Consider the following 23541-nt stretch of genomic DNA (forward strand, 5'->3'; position numbering starts at 1 on the left):
GTTCCGTTGCTGGCAAGGAGCTATGTTCCTCAGTTGGAAATGCAGAAATCACCTGTCTTCTTTTAAAGATGAGATTTGGATGCAGAGCCAAACCATATCAGACCCTGTCTCAAAAAAAAAAAAAAAAAAAGATTAATTATTCACCTGTCATGTGACCCAACCATTCCACTCCTAGGTATTTACTCAAAAGAAATGAAAGCATATGTCCATACAAAGACCATACATCAATGTTCATAGCAGGTTTATTTATAATGGCCCTAAACTGGAAATAACCCAAGTGTCCATCAACAAGAGGGTGGTAAACAAATGGTGGAACATCCACACAATGGAATACTACTCAGCAATGAAAAAGAGCAAACTATCATGTATGGTGTGGATCACTAAGTGAATGAATCTCAACAATTATGTTAAATAAATGAAGCCAGACAAAAAAGAGCTTATCCTGTATAATTCCATTTATATAAAATCCTAGAAGTGGGAGGATTGGTTGAGGCCAGGAGTTTGAGACCAGACTGAGCAAGATAGCAAGACCCTGTCTCTAAAAAAAATAGGAAAAAAGTTAGCCAGGTGTGGTAGTGGGTGCCTATAGTCCCAGTTACTTAGGAGGCTGAGGCAGGAGGATCACTTGAGCCTAGGAGTTTGAGGCTGCAGTGAGCTGTGATTGCCCCCACTGCACTCAAGCCTGGGCAACAGAGCAAGACCTCATGTCTAAACATAAATAAATAGGTTGAGAACAATGGCTCATGCCTGTAATCCCAGCACTTTGGAAAGCTGAGGCAGGTGAATCATGAGGTCAGGAGTTCAAGACCAGCTTGGCCAAGATGGTGAAAACCCATTTCTACTAAAAATATAAAAAATTAGCTGAGCATGGCAGCACGCGCCTGTAATCCCAGCTATTCAGGAGGCAGAGGCAGGAGAATAGCTTGAACCTGGAAGGCAGACATTGCAGTGAGCCGAGATCATGCCACTGCACTCCAGCCTGGGCGACAGACCAAGACTCTGTCTCAAAAAAAAAAAAAGAAAAAAAAACAAATAAAAAATTAGAAATAATAAACAAATAAATAAATTAAAATATAAGATAACATTCTAGAAAATGCATATTAACATGTGGTGATAGAAAGTTGACCAGTGGTTGTCTGGGAGCAGGGTGGGGGAAGAGTCAAATTAACAAAGAAGTACGAGGGCACCTTTGGGGCTGATAGATGTGGTCATCTTTTTTTTTTTTTCCAAAATGGAATTTCACTCTTCTTGCCCAGGCTGAAAAGCAATGGTGCAATCTCGGCTCACTGCAACCTCCACCGCCCGGTGGAGTGATTCTCCTGCTCCAGCCTTCCAAGTAGCTGGGATCACAGGTGCCTGCCAGCATGCCTGGCTAATTTTTGTATTTTTAGTAGAGACGGGCTTCACTATGTTGGCCAGGCTGGTCTTGAACTCCTGACCTTAGGTGATCCACCTGCCTTGGCCTCCCACAGTGCTGGGATTACAGGTGTGAGCCATCGTGCTTGGCCTGCACGTGGTCATCATCTTGATTGTGATGATTTGTACACCCATGTCAAAACTTATGAACACCTGTGTATACTTCAAATAATTCAGTTTATTGTACATCAATTATACCTCAGTAGAGCTATTTTTAAAATAATACGTATCTTTGATTAGATCATGGGTCTTAACAAAGCCGCTCCAACTCAAATTTTGAAGAAATGTGACATGAGACAAGGTATCACATGATGTTGAGAAATTATTGCAGCCAGGTGTAGCAGTTCATGCCTGTAATTCCACACTTTGGGAGGCCAAGATGAGAGGATTACTTGAGCCCAGGAGTTTGAGACTAGTCTGAGCAATGTAATGAGACCCCATCTCTACAAAAATATCAAAAAATTAGCTGGGCATGGTGGCACATGCCTGTAGTCCCAGCTACTCAGGAGGCTGAGGTGGGAAGATCACTTGAGCCTGGGAGGTCGAGGCTACAGTGAGTGATCACGCTACTGCACTCCAGCCTGGACCACAGATCAAGACCTCATGAAAAAAAAAGAAAACGATAAATTATTGTTAATTTTTGTTTTTGAGATGGAGGCTTGCCCTGTTGCCCAGGCTGGAGTGCAGTGGCGTGATCTCAGCTCACTACAACCTCTGCCTCTCGGATATAAGCAATTCTCCTGCCTCAGCCTCCCAAGTAGCTGGGATTACAGGTGCACATCACCACGCCTAGCTAATTTTTTGTATCTTTAGTAGAGATGGGGTTTCACCATGTTGGCCAGGCTGGTCTCAAACTCCTGACCTCAGGTGATCTGCCTGTCTCGGCCTCCCAAAGTGCTGGGATTACAGGCGTGAGCCACTGCACCCAGTCTGCTAATTTTGTTAGTTATGAAAATGTAATAAAATGTTCTAATTTATTTTTAAAATGTGAGGAGGGATGGGGGGGCTCTCAAATGGGCTCCATAAAGAGCTCTGGAGCTAGCTTCCACCTCACGGCCAATCAGGGGTGGCTATGCGCTAGCCTGCAGGTCTCCAACCTGTCCAGCCCAGTTTTCTTGGAGATGGGGATGGGAAGTGGGCAGAGAGAAGCTCTTAATCCTTCTAACTTCCTTGGAAATGTCCTTGGAGCCTAGTAACATTGTACTTAAAGTAAATCTTTGCCTTCTGCATAGAGACTCTTTGTCTTCACCCTCTGGGACCACTGGCTCTGAGGCAGTTACTGTTGTCTAGATCAAGTTTCTGTCTGTACACGTCTTTCTTGCTGGCAGAGACACCATTTATGTGTGTGTCCCACTCCTCCCAGGGGCTCAGGAAAACCATTCCATTCTACCCAGCTCAAGGGGTACATCCTGATTGGTGTAGGCTAGTCTTCTTTGCAGAGATTGGTTTAGGAGCTGGCATGTGAATCAGTGAGATTTGAGAAAAGGGTGGGGAGGGAGACTGTATTAGTACTTTCCTGCCACTGTAACAAAATACCTTAGACTGGAGAGTTCAGAGACAGCATAACTGTATTGCTCACAGCTACAGAAGCTGGAAGTCCGAAATCAGGGCACCAGCAGATTCAGTGTCTGATGAGAGCTTAGTCTCTGCTTCCAAGATGGGACCTTGTTGCTGCGTCCTCTGGAGGGGACGAATGTTGTGTCCTCCCATAACACAAAAGATGAAAAGGCAAAAAGAGATGAATGCTGTTTCTTCACGGCGCAGAAGGTGGAAGGGCAAAAGGAAGAAAGGCAAGCTAGTTCCCACCTGCCCTTTTGTAAGACACTAATCCCATCTGTGAGGACAGAGCCCTGGTGGCCTAATCATCTCCTAAAGGCTACACCTCTTGATACAGCTGCACTGGGGATTCAGTTTCAACATGAATTTTGGAGGAGGCACAAACACTCGCACCATAGCAGAGTCTTCTGGGAAATGTTTCCTTGCTCTTAAAAAGGGCTCCAAGGGCTAGGCATCCTTCCTCTCATAGCGGATATTGTTTCTGGATATGACGCCTGGAGCTGTGGCAGCTCTCCTGAGACAATACCCAGAGCCCTTCCTAGGACAGACCAAGCCAGTAAGCATGGGAGAGGAAAGACAGGAAGAGCCTGAGCCTGACACTGCTGCTGAGTCACAAATTAGTCCATTCTGGAGCTGCCCTCACCTCTCCGCTTCCTGCTGTATGAATTAATAAACTTTCCTTATTGTTTTTTTGTTTTGTTTTGTTTTTGAGATGGAGTTTCACTCTTGTTGCCCAGGCTCATCTCCTTGCTGCCTGCTGTATGAATTCGTAAACTTTCCTTTTTTTTTTTGAGATGGAGTTTCACTCTTGTTGCCCAGGCTGGAGTGCAGTGGTGTGATCTCCACTGACTGCTACCTCCGCCTCCCAGGTTCAAGTGATTCTCCTGCCACAGCCTCCTGAGTAACTGGGACTACAGGCGCCTGCCACCACACCTGGCTAATTTTTGTGTTTTTAGTAGAGATGAGATTTTGCCATATTGGTCAGGCTGGTCTCAAATTCCTGACCTCAAGTGATCCTCCCACCTCAGCCTCCCAAAGTGCTGAGGTTACAGGGATGAGCCACTGTGCCTGGCCAAACTTTCCTTATTGTTGAATCCAGTAAGATAAACTAAAATAGGCCGGACGTGGTGGCTCACGCCTGTAATCCCAGCACTTTGGGAGGCTGGGGCAGGCAGATCACGAGGTCAGGAGATCAAGACCATCCCGGCTAACACAGCAAAACCCTGTCTCTACTAAAAATGCAAAAAATTACCTGGGCATGGTGGCGGATGCCTGTAGTCCCAGCTACTCGGGAGGCTGCAGCAGAAGAACGGCGTGAACCTGGGAGGTGGAGCTTGCAGTGAGCCAAGATCATGCCACTGCACTCCAGCCTGGGCAACAGAGTGAGACTCCGTATCAAAAAAAAAAAAAAAAAAAAAAAAGGCTCAAGGTACAAGGTGGAAGACTTTAACAAAATTGCTCATTAAAAAGGACCATGAAGGCCGGGAGCAGTGGCTCACGTCTGTAATCCCAGCACTTTGGGAGGTGGAGGCAGGCAGATCACGAGGTCAGGAGATGGAGACCATCCTGGCTAACATGGTGAAAACCCGTCTCTACTAAAAATAAAAAAAAATTAGCTGGGCATGATGGCGGGCGCCTGTAGCCCCAGTTACTCGGGAGGCTGAGGCAGGAGAATGGTGTGAACCCGGGGGGCAGAGTTTGCAGTGAGCCGAGATCACACCACTGCACTCCAGCCTGGGAGACAGAGTGAGGGAACAAGACTCCGTCTCAAAAAAAAAAAAAAAAAAAGTTTAGCAGAGTTGCCAGATGTAAATTCAATATCTAATAAATTAAAGTTTAATAAATGTATATACATCATCAATACGTTAGAAAATGTAACTTAAAAATTTACAATAGCAATGAAAAATGTAAGATATTGAAAATAAATCCAACAAAAGATGTGTAAAAACCTTTTTTTGTTTTTTAAAAGAAGTGGGGTCTTGCTATAGTGCCTGGGCTGGATTTGAACTCCTGGGCTCAAGCGATCCACCCACCTTTGCCTCCTAAAGTGCTGGGATTACAGGCATAAGCCACTGTACCCAGCCCTGTAAAATCTTTTTTTTTTTTTTTTGGAACAAAGACTTGCTCTGTCACCCCGGCTGGAGTGCAGTGTCGCGATCTCGGCTCACTGCAAGGTCTGCCTCCTGGGTTCACGCTATTCTCTTGCCTCAGCCTCCTGAGTAGCTAGTTCTACAGGCACATGCCACTACTCCGGGCTAATGTTTTGTATTTTTAGTAGAGATGGGGTTTCACTGTGTTAACCAGCATGGTCTGAATCTCCTGACCTTGTGATCTGCCTGCCTTGGCCTCCCAAAGTGCTGGGATTACAGGTGTGAGCCACCGTGCCCAGCCTGTAAAATCTTTATGTAGAAAATTATAGCACCTTACTGAAAGGCAACAAGAAAACCAATTGATAAGCAACACCATGTTCATAGATAGAAAGACTCAAAGCTGTAAAGCTGTTATTTCTCCCCAAATTGATCTATAGCTTTACTACTGTTTCCATCAAATCACAACAAAACTTTTCCCACATTAAAAAAAAAAAAAAAAAAAAAAAAAAAAAAAATTAGTGCCTAGATCCAATAAATCAATTAGGAGGACAAAAAATGCAATAGAAAAATGTTTAAAAATATGAACAGGTGCTGGATGCGACGACTCACGCCTGTTAATTCCAGCACTTTGGGAGGCCGAGGCAGGCAAATCACTTGAGGTCAAGAGTTCAAGACCAGCCTGGGTAACATGGTGAAACCCCATCTCTACTAAAAATATAAAAGTTAGCCGGGCATGGTGGCAGGCCTCTGTAATCACAGCTCCTCAGGAGGCTGAGGTAGGAGAATCACTTGAACCCAGGAGGTGGAGGTTGCAATGAGCTGAGATCACACCATCGAACTCCAGCCTGGGTGACAGACTGAGACTCTGTCTCAAAAAAACAAAACCATGAAGAGGTATTTCACAGAAAACACAAATGGCCCATTAAATATATAAAAATATACTCACCTTCATTAGTAAAAAGGGGAAATGTAAATAAAACCACAAATTTTCATTTCATGCCCACTAGTTTGGAAAAAATTAGAAGATTGACAAAATGCTGGTGAAATGTAACGATTAAACTGCAGTGGGACTAGAGGTGAGTACACTCACTTTGAAGAAGAGTCTTGCATTATTTGGTAAAACTGAACATTCACACACCCTGAGACCCAGCAGTTCTACTCCTGTAGACATGGATGGAATAGTCACAGAGCACTGTTTATTAGATCAAAAACAAAATAGCCCAAATACCCATGACAGTAGAGTGAATAAATGAATTGTGGTTCAGTCACACAATATAATACTATATTGTAGTGAAACAGAAAACTATAGCTCCATGCATTAACATGGATGTAGCTGATGATATTTTCCAGACGGCTGCCACCATATAGCCCATCTAAAATGCTCTTCTCACCTTTTGAGATGCCAGTGACATATTACATCTTTCTTGTAGTCCCACAGGCCCCTGAAACTGTTTTTTCCCCCCTGCCGTCTATTTTCTCTCTGGTTCAGTTTCAGTCTATTTTCTCTGTGGTTCCAATCGAGTCATTTCCATTCTGTGTTTCATTTCACGGATTCGTTCTTCTGTCCTCCCATTCTTCTGTTGAGCATATCCACTGAGCTTTAAAATTTCAGTCATTGTCTTTTTCAGTTTGAGCATTTCCATTTGGTAGTGCATATGTTAATTAACTTGATTTAGACATTTCATAATGTCTACATTTATCAAAACATCATTTGTATACCATAAATATATAATTTTTGTTTGTCAACAAAAATAATAAAATTTCTATTTGGTTCTTCTCTCTCTCTCTCTCTCTCTTCCTCCCTCTGTCCCTCTGTGCCAATGCCTGTAAGTGTAAGAATACTTTTTTTTTTTTTTGAGACGGAGTCTCTCTCTGTCGCCCAGGCTGGAGGGCAGTGGCGCAATCTCGGCTCACTGCAAGCTCCGCCTCCCGGGTTCACACCATTCTCCTGCCTCAGCCTCCCGAGTAGCTGAGATTACTGGCATGCGCCACCACGCCCAGCTAATTTTTGTATATTTAGTAGAGACAGGGTTTCACCATTTTGGCCAGGCTGGTCTTGAACTCCTGACCTCATGATTACCTGCTTGGCCTCCCAAACTGCTGGGATTACAGGCGTGAGCCACCACACCTGGCCTAATTTTTGTATTTTTAGTAGAGACAGGGTTGCACCATGTTGGCCAGGATGGTCTCAATCTCCTGACATCTTGATCTGCCTGCCTCATCCTCTCAAAGTGCTGGGATTACAGATATGAGCTGTTGCACCTGGCCTACAGTTAGCTTTTTAACTGCATTTTCTTTTACTACTGTTTTAGTGGTCATCTTAGAGATTATAATACGCATCCTTGATTTATTTCAATCTACATTAAGTTAGAACGTTTCAATTTGTACTTAAATGATGCAGTAACCTTTTAACAGTTAACTCCCATTTAGTCCCCTCCCCTCTTTGGTTTTATTGTTGTCATATATTTACTTTTTTGATTTTTTTTGAGACAGGGTCTTGCTGTGTTGCCTAAACTGGAGGGCAATGGCATGATCTCGGCTCACTGCAACCTCAGGCTCCAGGGCTCAAACGATCTTCCTGCCTTAGCCTCTCCAGTAGCTGAGATCAGTAGCTGAAACCACAGGCATGCACCACTATGCCTGGCTTTTTTTTCTTTTTCTTTTTTTTTAAATTTTTTATAGAGATAGGGTCTTTTTATGTTGTCCAGGCTGGTCTCAAAATCCTGGCGTCAAGTAATCCTTCCACGCGGGCATCCCAAAGTGCTGAGATTACAGGTGTGAGCCACCACATTGGGTCTCATATACTTACTTTTATGTGAAAAATCTTAAGAGATATTGTTTTTTTTGAGACGGAGCCTCGCTCTGTCGCCCAGGCTGGAGTGCAGTGGCGAAATCTCGGCTCACTGCAAGCTCCGCCTCCTGGGTTCACGCCATTCTCCTGCCTCAGCCTCCCAAGTAGCTGGGAATACAGGTGCCTGCCACCAAGCCCGGCTAATTTTTTTTGTATTTTTAGTAGAGATGGGGTTTCACCGTGTTAGCCAGGATGGTCTTGATCTCCTGACCTTGTGATCCTCCTGTCTCGGCCTCCCATAGTGCTGGGATTACAGGCGTGAGCCACTGCACCTGGCCTATGAGATGTTGTTTTAAATAGCCAATATTTGATTCTCATTGGACACATTTTTACTCTTTCCCTGTGCTCTTCATTCTTTCTTGCAATACCATCAGGGATCATTTTCCATCAGCCTGAAAAACTCCCTCAGCCTGGGCAACATAGGGAGACCTGGTTTCTACAAATACTTTAAAAAAATTAGTTGGATGTGGTGGTGCATGGCTGTGGTCTCAGCTACTCGAGAGGTTGAGGCAGGAGGATGACCTGAGCCAGAGAGGCTGGGGATGCAGTGAGCTGTAATAGCACTAACTGCACTCTAGCCTGGGTGACAGAATGGGAGCAAGACCCGGTCTCAAAAAGTAAAAAACAAAAACAAAAATAAACCTTCTCAAGTGTTTCTTTTTTTTGCTTTTTTTTTTTTGAGACTGGGCCTTGCTCTGTCACCCAGGTTGGAGTGCAGTGGCACAGTCACAACTCGCTGTAGCCTCGACCTCCAGAGTAGCTGGGACTACAAGTGTGCAGCACCACTCCTGGCCAATTATTTATTTTTTGTAGAGATGTGGTCTTACTATGTTGCTCACGTGGTCTTGAATTTCTGGCCTCAAGCAATCCTCCCAAAGTGTTGGGGCTAGAGACATGAGCCACTGAGACAGCCTCCTCAAGTATTTCTTATAGTGCAGATATGCACTAGTAACAAAGCAAATTCTTGTCGCTTTTGTCTGTCTGACAACATGTTTCTTTTATCTTTTGAAGTGGGCATAGAATTGTAGCTTGGCAGGGTTTTTTTTTTTTTTTTTAGCATTTTCTTTTATTTTTTCTTTTATTTGTTTTTTTTGAAAGAAAGTCTGGCTGTGTTGCCTAGGTTGGAGTGCAGTGGCACAATCTCAGCTCACTGCAGCCTTGCCTCCTGGATTCAAGCGATTCTTGTGCCTCAGCCTCCTGAGTAGCTGAGATTACAGGTGTGTGCTGGTATGCCCAGCTAATTTTTGTATTTTTAGTAGAAATGGAGTTTTGCCATGTTGGCCAGGCTGGTCTCGAACTCCTAACCTCAAGTGATCTGCCTGCCTCAGCCTCCCAAAGTGTTGGGATCACAGGCGTGAGCCACTGCACCCGGCCCTTTTTAGCATTTTAAAGATGTCATTTCATTGTTTTCTGGCTTCCATAGTCTGCCATCAATTGTCTTGTTGGTTATCTCTGTCTCTCTCTCTCTCTTTTAAAATATGGTTTCTTTTAAGACTTTCTACTTTGTCTTTGATTTTCAGCAATTTGACTGTGATGAGGCTAAGTGTACTTTATGCTTACTCTGCTGGAGCTCATTGATATTCTTGAATCTATGGCTTGATGCCTTTCATCATATTTGTGGAATTCTCAGCCAGTATTTATTTTTCTTTTCTTTTTTTTTTTTTTTTTTTTTCGTTGAGGCAGAGCCTCACTCTGTCACCCAGGCTGAAGTGCAGTGGTGCAATCTTGGCTCACTGCAACCTCTGCCTCCTGGGTTTAAGTGATTCTTGTGCCTCAGCCTCCCGAGTAGCTAGGATTTACAGGCATGTGCCACCATGCCTGGCTAATTTTTGTATTTTTAGTTGAGACAGGTTTTACTATTTCTGCCAGAATGGTCTCGAACCCCTGACGTCAGGTGATCTGCCTTCCTTGGCCTCCCAAAGTGTTGGAATTACAGGGATGAGTCACTGCGCCCAGCCTTCTTTTTCTTTTCTTTTCTTCTTTCTTTTCTTTCCTTTCTTTCCTTTCTCCTTCCTTCCTTCCTTCCTTCCTTCCTTCCTTCCTTCCTTCCTTCCTTCCTTCTCTCTCTCTCTCTCTCTCTCTTTCTTTTTCTTTCTTTGTCTCATTCTGTTGCTCAGGTTGCTGGAGTGGAGTGGTACAGCCTGGCTAGTTTTTGTATTTTTTGTAGAGCCAGGGTTTTGCCATGTTGGCTAGGCTGGTCTTGAACTCATGGGCTCAAGTGATCCTCCCACCTCAGTCTCCCAAAGTGCTTGGAATACAGTTGTCAGCTACCATGCCCAGCCCATTATTTCTTCAAATACTGCTTCTCTCCTATTCCCTCTCTTCTCTCCTTAAGAAATTCCAAACACATATGTTAGACCTTTTGAGCATGTCTGATGCATCTCTTTTACTCAGTTCTGTTTTTCCTTCTATTATTCTTTTTGCTTTGTGCTTCAATTTGAATAATTTCTATTGACCGGTCCTTAAGTTCACTAGTCTCACCTTCTGCTGTATATAGTCGCTTGCTAAATCTATCCAGTGAGTTCTTAATTTCAAATATATTTTGCAGTCCAAAATGTCAGTTTTTTGGCTGGGTGCAGTGACTCATGCCTGTAATCCCAGCACTTTGGGAGGCTGAGGTGGGTTGATCACTTAAGCTCAGGAGTTTGAGACCAGCCTGGGCAACATGGCAAAACCCCATCTCTACAAAAAATACAAAAAATATCTGGGTGTGGTGGTGCATACCTATAGTCCTAGCTATTCTAGAGGCTAAGGTGGGAGGATCACTTGAGCCTGGGAGGTCAAGGCTGCAGTGAGGCGAGATTTGCACCACTGCACTCTGGTCTGAGCAATAGAGAGAGACCCTGTCTCAAAAAAGAAAAAAAAAAGGTTTTCTGTTTAAGTATTCAGCCTTTTAACATGTTTTGTGCATCTCTTGCTCTAGTCTCCTTAACATATTAATTTTACTTATTTTTAAACTCTTGTTTATTAAATCCACCATCTGGATCATCACTGGGTCTGTTTCTGTTACCTCTTTTATCTTTCAATTATGTGCCATGCCACTTTTTCCTGCTTCTTCACATATCTAGCAATTTTTTATTGTAGTTGCTACATTTTAGAGTCTCTGAATTATGTTATTTCCCTCTAAACTATGTTAAAGTGTTAGGTTTTGTTTTGATGAGCACTTAAATTACCAATGGGTCACCTGTATCTACAGAGGCTTGGTTTTAGGCTTTGTTAGGGCAGTCATTTCAATTTTGCCCTTTCTCCTAGGGGACAGCCTTTACTCCTGGGGTGTATGTAGCTGTTCCGAAATCCTAACTGAAGGCCTGGTGTATTCACAAAGATCTCTCCCCTTTGCCTGGGCCTGAATTCCAAAGTCCTCCAGCCCTGTTTGACTGCTGAAGTCATGGCCAGCTCTCTGACTTCTCCATGCCTATTCCCTGTTGGATCTTGCAGACTCACCCTGAACACGTAGAGGTTAGGAGTCAGTCAAGGAACCAGAAGGGATCTTTAGACAGATTTTGGTACCTGCACTCCAAATTCAATTGCAGATTCTCCCCTCCCCTCCCCTCCTTCTTTTTTGAGACGGAGTCTCGCTCTGTCACCCAGGCTGGAGTGCAGCGGCACAATCTCGGCTCACTGCAACCTCCTCCTTCTGGTTTCAAGCGATTCTTCTGCCTCAGCCTCCTGAGTAGCTGGGATTACAGGCACCCGCCACCATGCCTGGCTAATTTTTGCATTTTTCTTTTCTTTTTTTTGTTTTGAGACAGAGTCTTGCTCCGTCGCCCAGGCTGGAGTGCAGTGGCACGATCTTGGCTCACTGCAACCCTGCCTCCTGGGTTCAAGCAATTCTTCTGCCTCAGTCTCCTGAGTAGCTGGGAGTACAGGCGCCCATCACCACGCCCAGCTAATTTTTGTATTTTTAGTAGAGACGGGTTTCAGCATATTGGCCAGGCTGGTCTCGAACTCCTGACCTCGTGATCCGCCTGCCTAGGCCTCCCAAAGTGCTGGGATTACAGGCATGAGCCACCGCGTCCGGCCAGGTATTTGTTTTCTTGGCCCGTTGAGACTATGACTTCCTGCTTGGTCCATTTCCTTGCACCTGAGTTTTGGAAATGGCTTCATGGAAAAAGCAATTTAAATGTGAGGCTTGTCCAGGTGAGGTGGCTCTTGCCTGTAATCCCAGCACTTTGGGAGGCCGAGGCAGGTGGATCACCTGAGGTCAGGAGTTTGAGACCAGCCTGACCAACATGGCAAAACCCCGTCTCTACTAAAAATACAAAAATTAGCTGGGCGTGGTGGCACATGCCTGTAGTCCCAGCTACTTGGGAGGCTGAGTCAGGAGAATCACTTAAATCCAGGAGCAGAGGTTGCAGTGAGCCAAGATCGTGCAGTGAGCCAAGATCGTGCTACTGCACTCCAGCCTGGGGTACAGAGAGAGATCCTGTCTCAAAAAAAAAAAAAAAAAAAAAAAAAAAAAAGTGAGGCTCACCTCATGTGCACTCCTTCTTCAATGATCATAACCCTGCATTGGCTGCTGTGCAGTGCCTACAAACTGTTGTTGGATATTCTGTTTTGCCCAGTATTTATGGTTGTTTACCATGGTAGGGTAAATCTAAGATCAATGAGTCTGCCATGGCTGGAATCAGGTTTCTCCCTCAGGGGTTTGAGTGGTTGAGGCTAAGTTGAAAGGGTGTGTTTCAGAGTGACCACAAAGCTGTCTGGACTCTGAAGTCATGCCCAGGAAGCTGAGAGATGAGGAAATGGAAAAAATGAGTTTGCGGAAGTTGGGAAGACAAGAAAAACCTTAACAAATGCGGGGTGGTTGTGGGGTGTTTGTGAGGGAAGGGAGCGGATGCTGAGAGAGCTCAGGAAGTGTCATAGGACCATTCACCACGCCCTGTTGTCCTGACCCCATAGTGCCCACACCCAGTACCACTCTCCAGCTCCAGGGTCCATGCCTGGACAAGGTCCAGATCCTACTCCTGGAGTCCTGTGAGGGCCTGTCTCCCTTACTGATTATAATCCCCCAGACTCAAGGGAACCCGAGGGACCTGCTGATCTGGCAACCAAAAGGACTCAACCTCCCACCTCCCCAACAGGTAAAGAAACCAAGGCACAGAGAGGTTAGGTTCCCTTCTGAGGGCTACACAGGAATAAATTGTACAGCCAGGATAAATACCCACATACTGTAAACTCCTGAGCCTGAGCTCTTAACAAATAGGTTCTCCTGCCTCCCATGAACAAGCAGAATCCAATCTCTTCTCATGAAAGAAAATCTTCTGGACCCAAGCCCCCAAGGCATCCCATGAGCTCAAGTAGCCTGTGCCCCCTGCACCCTTGGAAGGCACGAGCTTCCTTGGGCCTATACATGGAAGGCAAGGCTCTGAACAGGTAGCAGAAGCTCTGGTTATGAACCCTGCTCTGTTAATGATATGCTAGGGAACCCCAGGCAAGTCACCATCCTTCTCTGAGCCTCAGTTTTCCCCAATACTTGTGAGGCTATTGTAAACTGATGATAAACCCATGTGGGAGGCTGGGCATGGTGGCTCATGCCTGTAATCCCAATACTTTGGGAGGCCGAGGCAGGTGGATCACTTGAGGTCAGGAGTTGGAGACCAGCCTGGCCAAGATGGTGAAACCCCATCTCTACTAAAAATACAAAAATTAGCCAAGCCAATGGCGCACATGTGTGGTCCCAGCTACTCGGGAGGCTGAGGCTTGAGAATCGCTTGAACCCAGGAGACGGAGGTTGCAGTGAGCTGAGATTACACCACAGCACTCCAGCCTGGGTGACAGAGCAAGACTCTGTCTCAAAAAAAACAAAAACACAAAAACCCATGTGGGAAACAATCCTCGGGGCTCCCAGTGCCCAGCAGTGCCAGGCCTGTCACTGACCTTGCTCTAGGATGATTCACAGGGACGTCGTGGGTGGCCAGAGGGCCCCTTGCCTGCAGCAGCGAGAGCAGAATGGCTGGTGTGCCAAGCCTTGGGGCTCCAGTGGGCAACAGGAGAATTCTGTTAGTGCTGGGGAACGGAGGAAGGAAGCAAGAACAGCCTTCAGGCATGGGTCTCCCAGCCAGAGGGGCTATAGGGGAGACCCCAGAAGAAGGATGGGGCAGCTGTCTTGGAACTACCCATCACCCAAAGGAGCCCGTATTCCATGTTTACCAGGAGTACCAGGGTCCTCAATATTGTCCTCACTTGTGTTTATTTGCATTTTTTGCTTATAATTTGTCATTTGGTGGGGTCTCATTTAATGTCACAGTCTCTACTTTTTCCTCCCTATTTGGGCACAGGGAGAGGTGGACCTTCAGCTAAGTCCTCCTTTGGGAATTTCATTTTAACTCTCAATATACCTTCAGACTCCATTAGACCCAATTTGAATTTTAATTTTTAACCAACCTTCCTTCCTTCCTTTCCTTCTTTTTTTTTTTTTTTTTTTTTTTTGACAGGGTCTCACTCTGTCTCCCAGGCTGGAGTGCAATGGCACAATCTCAGCTCACTGCAACCTCTGCCTCCCAGGTTCAAGCCATCCTCCTGCCTCAGCCTCCCGAGTAGCTGGGACAACAGGTGTGTGCCACAATGCCTGGCTAATTTTTGTATTTTTTGGTATTTTTATTTTTAGTAGAGAGGGGGTTTTGCCATGTTGCTCAGGCTGGTCTTGAACTCTTGAGCTCAGTGATCTGCCTGCCTCGACCTCCCAAAGTGCTGGGATTACAGGCACGTGCCATCACACCTTGTTGAAGTTTCTTTTTTGAGCAATTCAAACTATTTATGAGGATTATTTTATTACTTTTATTTTTTCATGGAGGTCTCCCAAAACCAAAGAGAACTTTTACTTTTTTTTTTTTCCTGAGATGGGGTTTCGCTCTTGTTGCCCAGGCTGGAGTGCAATGGCACAATCTCAGCTCACTGCAAGCTTTACCTCCTGGGTTCAAGTGATGCTCCTATCTCAGCCTCATGAGTAACTGGGATTACAGGTGCCTGACACCATGCCCAGCTATTTTTTTTTAATTGTTGTTAGTAGAGACAGTGTTTCACCATGTTGGCAGGCTGGTCTCCAACTCCTGACCTCAGGTAATCCTCCTGCCTCGGCCTCCCAAAGTGCTGGGATTACAGGCATGAGCGACTGCACCCGGCCACTTTTTTTCTTTTTCTTAATAAAAAAGAATGAAGGGCTGGGTGTGGTGCCTCACGCCTGTAATTTCTGCATTTCCAGAGGCCTAGGAGGGCAGATTGCTTAAATTCAGGAGTTCGAGACCAGCCTGGGCAACATGGTGAAACCCTGCCTCTATGAAAAAGTACTGGCCGGGCGAGGTGGCTCACACCTGTAATCCCAGCACTTTGGGAGGCCAAGACGGGCGGATTATGAGGTAAGGAGATCAAGACCACCCTGACTAACACGGTGAAACCCCGTCTCTACTAAAAATACAAAAAATTAGCTGGGTGTGGTAGTGGGCGTCTGTAGTCCCAGCTACTCGAGAGGCTGAGGCAGGAGAATGGTGTGAACTCGGGAAGCAGAGCTTGCAGTGAGCCAAGATCGCACCACTGCACTCCAGCCTGGGCAACAGAGTAAGACTCCTTCTCAACAAAAAAAAAAAAAAAAAAAATACAAAAATTAGTTGGGCGTGGTGGCACAGCCCTGTACTCCCAGCTACTCAGGAGGCTGAGGTGGGAGGAATACTAAGCCTAGGAGGCAGAAGTTGCAGTGAGCCACTGCACCAGCCTGGATAACAGAGGAGACCCTGCCTCAAAAAAAAAAAAAAAAAAAAAAGAAAAAGAAAAAAAAGCTTATTTTATCTTGTAATTATCATATGGATCCACTGGATCATTTGTAAATCTAAAATATGTTATGAGATCTTCATGATCTTATTTTTCCTATATCATGAAACATTTTGCTATGGTATTCTCTCAGGAACTATTGCATCATTACTCATCAATTATTCCCAACCACGCTCTGAAAAAAAGACTAAAATAGTAAGAAAACAGAAGAATGATGGAATTGCCTGAAAGGAATGACTGAATAGTGACATGAGTCATTGCTATTTCACCAATTTTCAGTTTTCTTATTGCCTTGTCCAAAGCATTAAACCATCTTTCAAGAAAGTGTAAAAAGTCCGGAGATACCATCTTTGTATTATTTTTTTTAAGCTTTCATTGCACACAGTTAAGAATTCAGAATTGTTCGTTTTCCTACAAAGAGAAAAGAGAAGGAAACTGACAGAGGAAGACATTTCACAGCTATTAGAGGAATCAGTAGATGAATGCAACGAGAGAAACAGCAGCACTCTAGACTGTAATGATGGGGTAAAAGCATCCTACGAGCAGAATCTTCAGATGATGACATCATGGATGAATTTTCTCAAACCCAAGAATTCTGCCTATTTTTCCCAGGGGCAGGGGAGAGCCAGAGAGGGATGGCTGCTTGCCCAGGGTCACTCAGCTCTTGCTCTGTCTTGTTGCTCAGAGATCTGTGACTGAGCCAGCCCCTCCTGTCACATACAGTAGATGCTGCCCTTGCAGGATGGGACAGGGCTGGACCTTGAGGTGAAGAGGCAGTCTGGGTACCCGCTCCTGACTGCCAGCTCTTGGCCCACCTCACCTGCCACCTGTCCTTTGGCGTTGTGCTCCTGAGGCCGTGGTTTTCCTCTGGGTGGTGACTCAGTGCCCACAGCCCGCCTTGCATGCAATCTTCCCCTCCCCTGGGCCTCACTGACTGCCCCAGCAAGAGGCAGCTGTGGTTTCCTCTGAAGCAGCAACCACGAACTGCCAAGCCCACCCCACCCCCTCGTGTCCTAGCCCCAACCTCGGGGCCTCAGCTGACGGACAGATGGAGAGGCCTCATAGGCCCATGGCACTTGGTGTTTACGACGAGCTTGGCCCTCACAGCATGAGTATGGAAAGTATTATCCTTATTCAATAGATGAGGAGAGTGAGGCCAACATGTGTGAGGGGCTTATTTCATTTATGCATTCATTTATTCAACAAGCGTCTCACAAAACCCCACTAAAACCCAGGACAGTAGACACAGAGACACGATGTCCAGATGTACCTCAGGAAGGACTGGCCCTGGCGGCGGGAGGGTCTTGGGTGCTCAGCTCTCCAGGGATTGCCCTCAGCTGCAGAGATTTGCCTCCTCCACCTCGGCCTCCCATGCCTTTCTCTGGGCAGCCTCATATCCAAGGACTAATCCAGCTGGGTACTAATTCAGGCCCGGCTATTTAAGCCCCGTGCGGGTGGTGACAGGTCATTTGGAGCTCCCAGTGAGGCAGCAGAGGCTGGGGTTGGGCCTGTCTTGCAGCTCGACTTCTTCTCCCTCTGCCCAATTTGGCCTCTTTGCCCTCTCTTCTCCAGGCACGGTCTGCAAGTGCTCTCCCTAACAGACATCCCTCACGGTAACTCCGAGTCCACATCCACTTCCCGAGGAACCCACTCCACAACACTCGGCTTTCAGAGAGCGGCCAGGCTTGTGGTACAGAGGCACGTAAACCACCGGGGTGGGGAGATACAGGCCCAGGGAGACACAGCCACCAGGGCCCCGAAAGCTGGCTTTGGTTTTGTGGGGTGTGTGGGCCATGGAGTTCAGCAGTGGGGCACAGCAGCAAGGCAAGGGCCCAAGCGCCTGAAAACCACGGCCCACACCCCCTTGGCTTGGAGAAGGGTGGGGTCCCCACCTGTCTACCATGATTTTCTCAGACCCAGTCTGTTCTAACAAGCAGCCCCTACTCGGCTGGACCCTCTCCCAATTTCCCTCCCCAAATACATACTCTGACTGTAGGTCTAGATGCGTCCTACGTCCTGAGTGCCTTGTGGCCAGGCAGCGGCAGCGGCAGAGCCCTGGAACCACCCAGAGGAACTGTGCTAGATCTGGGGGGCGTAGAAGGGAGAACAGGCCCTTCTGGGACCCCAAGATCCCGTGTGGGGAGCACATCTGGGTTCCAAACCCACAAAAGGAAATGTGGCCAAGAAAGCAACCAATCTCCGACCCCGGCGGGGTTGGGCTGCACCCCCATACTGTGACTGTGCTGGCTGCAGTCCCCTGGCGATGGAGAACTCACAGCCCTGTGCCCCTCCAACCAGAGGTCCCTGGGCTGGGTAACTTAAATAATTAGCGAGATCTTCCTTCCCTTAGGGTCCTCCTCTGGCCTCTGGAGCTATGGGGTCTGCTGTTCTTTGGTATCAGGAATCCACATGTGAGACCCCATTTGTCTCTTAAGTCACTGTAGGATCTTGGGCCTCAGTTCTCCATCTGCCTAGCAAGGGAGAGTGGAGGAGGGCCAGTCCTTCCACTTCCCGCCTGCCCTGACATTTTATGACTCAGCGATACACTGACACCTGCCCCCTTCTGTCTCCTTGCTTTCTCTCCTCCAAGTTGCCCAGCTCCAGCACCTTCCCTGCCCCTCCCTTGACCTTCCACCTCTCCTGGGCTGACAAGAGCTGAGGGTGGTCAGAAGTCGGCCGGGCTTCCCACCTGACACAGAGGACTGCTCGAAGGAGATGCTGGTCACTAAGAGCAGGGCAGCAGCTATAACAAGCCAGCATTCTGGAAGCTCCTGGAAATCATATTGGAGAATGCTGGCCTGGCAAGGGGTGAGGGGAAGGGTCTAGGGTGGGGAACAGTGATTTCTGTAGCAGGGGAGCCAGGACAAGTGCTGTCCACGCTGGAATGCTTCGTTCTGAGCAAGAATGACTCATTACAGACAACCCCTGCTCCGTGCTTATTACCATGGGCTGCCCAAACCCCCACCTGCACAGGGAGGGCAGTGGGAGGGGACAGAAATGAATGGGCACAAGCTGTGGCATAAATTCTGGTGGAGGATGGAGGGAAATGACGCCAGAGCATCTAGCCAGGCTACAGTCACACCACCTCTGTCCCTGAGACAGGATTTCTGCAACACTGGAGAGGGATGGTACCCAGTCATCCATGTCTTCTGTGCCAGGCCCAACTTGTGTGTAATTGTATACATTATTATTATGATTATTTTTTTGAGACAGAGTCTCGCTGTCTCCCAGGCTGGAGTGCAGTGGTACGATCTCAGTTTACTGCAAGCTCCGCCTCCCAGTTTCAAACCATTTTCCTGCGTCAGCCTCCGGAGTATCTGGGACCACAGGCACCCGCCACCATGCCCGGCTAATATTTTTTGGTATTTTTAGGAGAGGTGGGGTTTCACCGTGTTAGCCAGGATGGTCTCGATCTCCTGACCTCATGTTCCGCTCACCTCAGCCTCCCAAAGTGCTGGGATTACAGGCGTGAGCCATCGCGCCCAGCCAATTGTATACATTATTAAGGGAGCTGGTGGCAAGGTGCTGGGGCTCAGTCTGTGACCAGCATCAGGGCTCAGTCTATGACCACATTCAGTGCTTTACCTAAGACCAGGACCAAGACTCATTCTGTGGCAGGATCAGGGCTTAGTGAGTGATTAGGATGATAGCTCAGTCTGCGACGAGATTCTGGGCTCAGCCTATAGCTCACATTAAGGATCCTCTCTGGGTGGGGCTCAGAGCCAGGGACATTGTGGAAAGTGTCTGAAGGCAAGGTGGGGTCAGCTGGGAGAGAGGGGAGAAGTGGAAGCATGAAGGTCAAGAGGTCCCTGGGCCTGAGGCCAGCGGTGTGAAAACAGGACAGGGAGTTAGGACTCCAGCTCTGCCACTCACTGGCTGTGTGACTTTGGATCCAGAGTTACTTCCCTTTTTGAGGTCTATGTTGTCTTGTTTGTAAAATGGGAATATTAGGCTGGGCCCGGCGACTCATGCCTGTAATCCCAGCACTTTGGGAGGCCGAGACAGGCAGATAATGAGGTCAAGAGATTGAGACCATCCTGGCCAACATGGTGAAACCCCTTGTCTACTAAAAATACAAAAATTAAAGACCGGACGCTGTGGCTCACGCCTGTAATCCCAGCACTTTGGGAGGCCGTGGCGGGTGGATCACAAGGTCAGGAGATCGAGACCATCCTGGCTAACACAGTGAAACCCCAACTCTATTAACAATACAAAAAATTAGCTGGGCGTGGTGGTGGGCGCCTGTAGTCCCAGCTACTCAGGAGGCTGAGGCAGGAGAATGGCGTGAACCCGGGAGGTGGAGCTTGCAGTGAGCTGAGATCGTGCCACTGCACTCCATCCTGGGCAACAGAGCGAGACTCCGTCTCAAACAAACAAACAAAAAATTAGCTGGGCATGGTGGCTCATGCCTGTAGTTCCAGCTACTTGGGAGGCTGAGGCAGGAGAATCACTTGAACCCAGGAAGTGGAGGTTGCAGTGAGCTGAGATCATGCCACTGCACTCCAGCCTGGCAACAGATTGAGACTCTGTCTCAAAAAAAAAAAAAAAAAAAAAAGGAATATTAGGCACAGTGGCTTACAACACTAATCCAGCCCTTTGGGAGGCCAAGGCAGGAGGACAGATTGAGCCCAGGAGATTTGAGACAAGCCTGGGCAATACAGTAAGACCCTGTCTCTATAAAAAATTTGAAAGTTAGCTGGGCATGGTGGGGTGAGCCTGTAGTCCCGGCTACTTGGGCGGGTGAGGTAAGAGGATCACCTGTGCCCAGTAATTCAAGATTGCAGTGAGCTACAATTGGGCTACTGAGCTCCATCCTGGGTGACACAGTGTGACCTTGTCTCTGAAAAATATAATAATAAAAATTTTAAAAGTGGGAATTTTTACTTCTGTCCTGCCTTTGAGATAGAGTCTTGCTCTGAGTCACCAATATGCAAGTTAATATTTCACAAAGCACCAAGAACCCTTGTCAATACCTGCCTCCCAAGATTATTGATAGGAGTGAAAATGCACTTCATGAGACAGCGAAAAAAATGGGGAGGGGTTATTTGCTCACTTTCCAAAGGAGAATTGCTTCAGACAGGAAAATCTCAAAGGGAAACAGCCTTATGGTTTCTCCTCACAGGTCTTCAGATCAGCTTTTATTCCCCAAAATAATGTGTACAGAGTATTTACAGTCAGAGAATGCCAAAGGATTACAACAAAAATAGCACGCTTTTTACCCCACGTCTGCCTGCTTGCCAAAAGCAACCATTTCAACTTACTCAGTTGTTTCTTCTGGTTTTTACTTCCTAAATAAAGTGTTGATTTCAATTCTGGTTATCTCCCAAGAGGTCCAATTTAGATGCTGTCTCTAGGGCTCCCTATTGTGACAGAGGAGGTTCACTTACACTCTTTCTCCTCTCCTTTCAATATCATACCACCACAACTCTTAGTTACATTCACAGTCACTAAAAAGTGTTTATGGCTGAACCAACTAATATACTATCTTTATTTATTTATTTATTTATTTTTTTTGAGATGGAGTCTCACTCTGTTGCCCAGGCTGGAGTGCAGTGGCACGATCTCACTCCTCACTGCAAGCTCCGCCTCCTGGGTTCACGCCATTCTCCTGCCTCAGCCTCCCGAGTAGCTGGGACTACAGGTGCCTGCCACCACGCCCAGCTAAGTTTTTGTATTTTTAGTACAGACGGGGTTTCACTGTGTTAGCCAGGATGATCTCGATCTGCTGACCTCGTGATCTACCCTCCTTGGCCTCCCAAAGTGCTGGGATTACAGGCATGAGCCACCATGCCCAGCCACAACTAATATACTATCTTTTTCGATCTCCTTTCCCCCACAGAGTTAATCATTGTCTCATTTTTTTCACTTGCTTATTTTCTTTGACCTATGATTAGATCTTCTGCGAAAGCCCAGTAAGATGATTCTCAATACTCATTTTCACTATGAGTTCCAGTTCCTTAATTTTTTTTCCTTGCGACACCATTTCTGGAGCCCTCAGTTCTCCTGCCTCCATCTGAGCCTGAAGCTTTTCAGATCAGCAGCACAGTCGTCATCCTTAGGCTTTCCTTTGCCAACATTCTGCAACGTCATTTCTTCTCTTTCCTCTGGATCTCTGATTTTCCTGGGTTCCATTTCTTCTTTCTTGGTTTATGCCCTTCTAGTGTGGAGTGCATCCTCCAGCTCCTTCCTGAGGAAGTTTTCATGGAAGACAATTGTTTTAACTTTGCATGTCTGAAAATGTCTATATTCTACCCTCACACTGGATCGATACTTTGGCTGGGTATATAATGATTTTCCCTCAGCAACTTTAAGGCATTGTTTCATAAACTTCCAGTTTCTAATACTGCTGTTGAGAGGTCTGATGCTCATCTGGCTCAGATTCTCTCTCTCTCTCTCTCTTTTTTTTTTTTTTTTTGAGGTGGAGTCTTGCTCTCTTGGAGTGCAGTGGCATGATCTCGGCTTACTGCAACCTCCACCTCCCAGGTTCAAGGGACTTTTGTGCCTCAGCCTCCCAAGGAGTTGGGACTAGCACCACCACACCCAGGTAATTTTTGTATTTTTTTTTTCCCCCGAGACAGGGTCTCACTCTGTCGCCCAGGCTGGTGGGCAGTGGCACAATCACAGCTCACTGCAGCCTTGACTTCCCAGTCCCAAGCAATCCTCCCCTCTTGGCCCCCCAAATAGCTGGGACTACAAGTATATGCCACCACCCCCGCCTAATTTTTTAGTTTTTTGTAGAGATGGGCCTCACCATGTTGTCCAGGCTGTTCTTGAACTCCTGGGCTCAACAATCCTCCCACCTTCGTCTCCCCAAATGCTGGGATAACAGGCATGAGTCACAGGGTCCTGCCAATCTTTAATTCCTTTAAACAAATGTTTTAGTTTTCAGAGCATATGTTTTGCCTTTCTTTAAAAAAAAAAAAATTATTCCTGGAAGATCTAGGTCTCCGTATCCAGCTAGGATGGCTGTGGTTCCGCCACTGCTGTTTGGGAGTTTGTGGAGCACCGTGAGAACGTCCAATATGGCTGTTACTTGTGGCTCTATGGTGAAGCTGCTCAAAATGTGCTACAATGTCCAACTGCACTCACACGATGTGCTCTATGGGTCAGGTAGTGGGCAGCAGTCAGTGACAGGTGTAACCTCCATGAATGAGAGCAACAGTTACTGGAGAATATAGGGTAAGATCACCACAGCCAGTGAGAGGGGAACCACCATCAAGTGCTGCCAGCCCATTCAGCTGACACATGTCAACACTGGCTGAAACCTCCACACCTTTCTGAAAACCAGGAAGTGAGTACTTTTGGTGAGGAAGGTGAAGGTAGTCACCTGGATGACTGGACCATGCTCTGTAATGGGCCCCACTGGATGAGAGATGGTGAGGGTGGTTCAAACATTCTTCCACTGAGGAACCACTGTCTGTCACAGGAGAACAATATGGTGGACCCATCAGTGGGCAAAAAGAGATGCATGGCCTGGCCTAGCCAAGCCAGAACAACAGCTGGAAAGCCATGGAAGGCATCTTCATGAGGCCCAGTGAGTTGTTGAAGGCAGAAGGCCACCATGCAGAGCTAGGAGTCTGGAGGCTCTGAGCCACTGTCACTATACAGTTTGTAGACATCTGTGCTGCTTCACCTTGGGATCCCTGCCACAAGTTCCCTGGGAGTGGCCTTGTTACTCCCTAGATGAAGACCTGCGATGGAAAACAGTGGCTGTGTTCACAAGCTCCAGCCCTGCACATTTGAATTGGTTGCTCTCCCAGACTTGGGTCAGTTCTTGGTGAGTAGAGGACTTGCTGGTGACAGGGTGGATGCTTTTTATTCACTGGTAAGACACACTGAGGGGACATCCCTTTTAGCTGG

At 46.9% G+C, this 23541-nt stretch overlaps 1 pseudogene; it reads left to right on the forward strand.

The window, feature by feature from the left end:
* The first annotated feature begins 22122 nt into the window (after positions 1–22122).
* On the forward strand, positions 22123–23271 carry LOC100426845 (stromal cell-derived factor 2 pseudogene; annotated as a pseudogene).
* The last annotated feature ends 270 nt before the right edge of the window (positions 23272–23541 follow it).

The sequence above is a fragment of the Macaca mulatta genome, chromosome 7 (assembly GCF_049350105.2).
Source record: "Macaca mulatta isolate MMU2019108-1 chromosome 7, T2T-MMU8v2.0, whole genome shotgun sequence".
NCBI classification, from domain to species: domain Eukaryota; kingdom Metazoa; phylum Chordata; class Mammalia; order Primates; family Cercopithecidae; genus Macaca; species Macaca mulatta.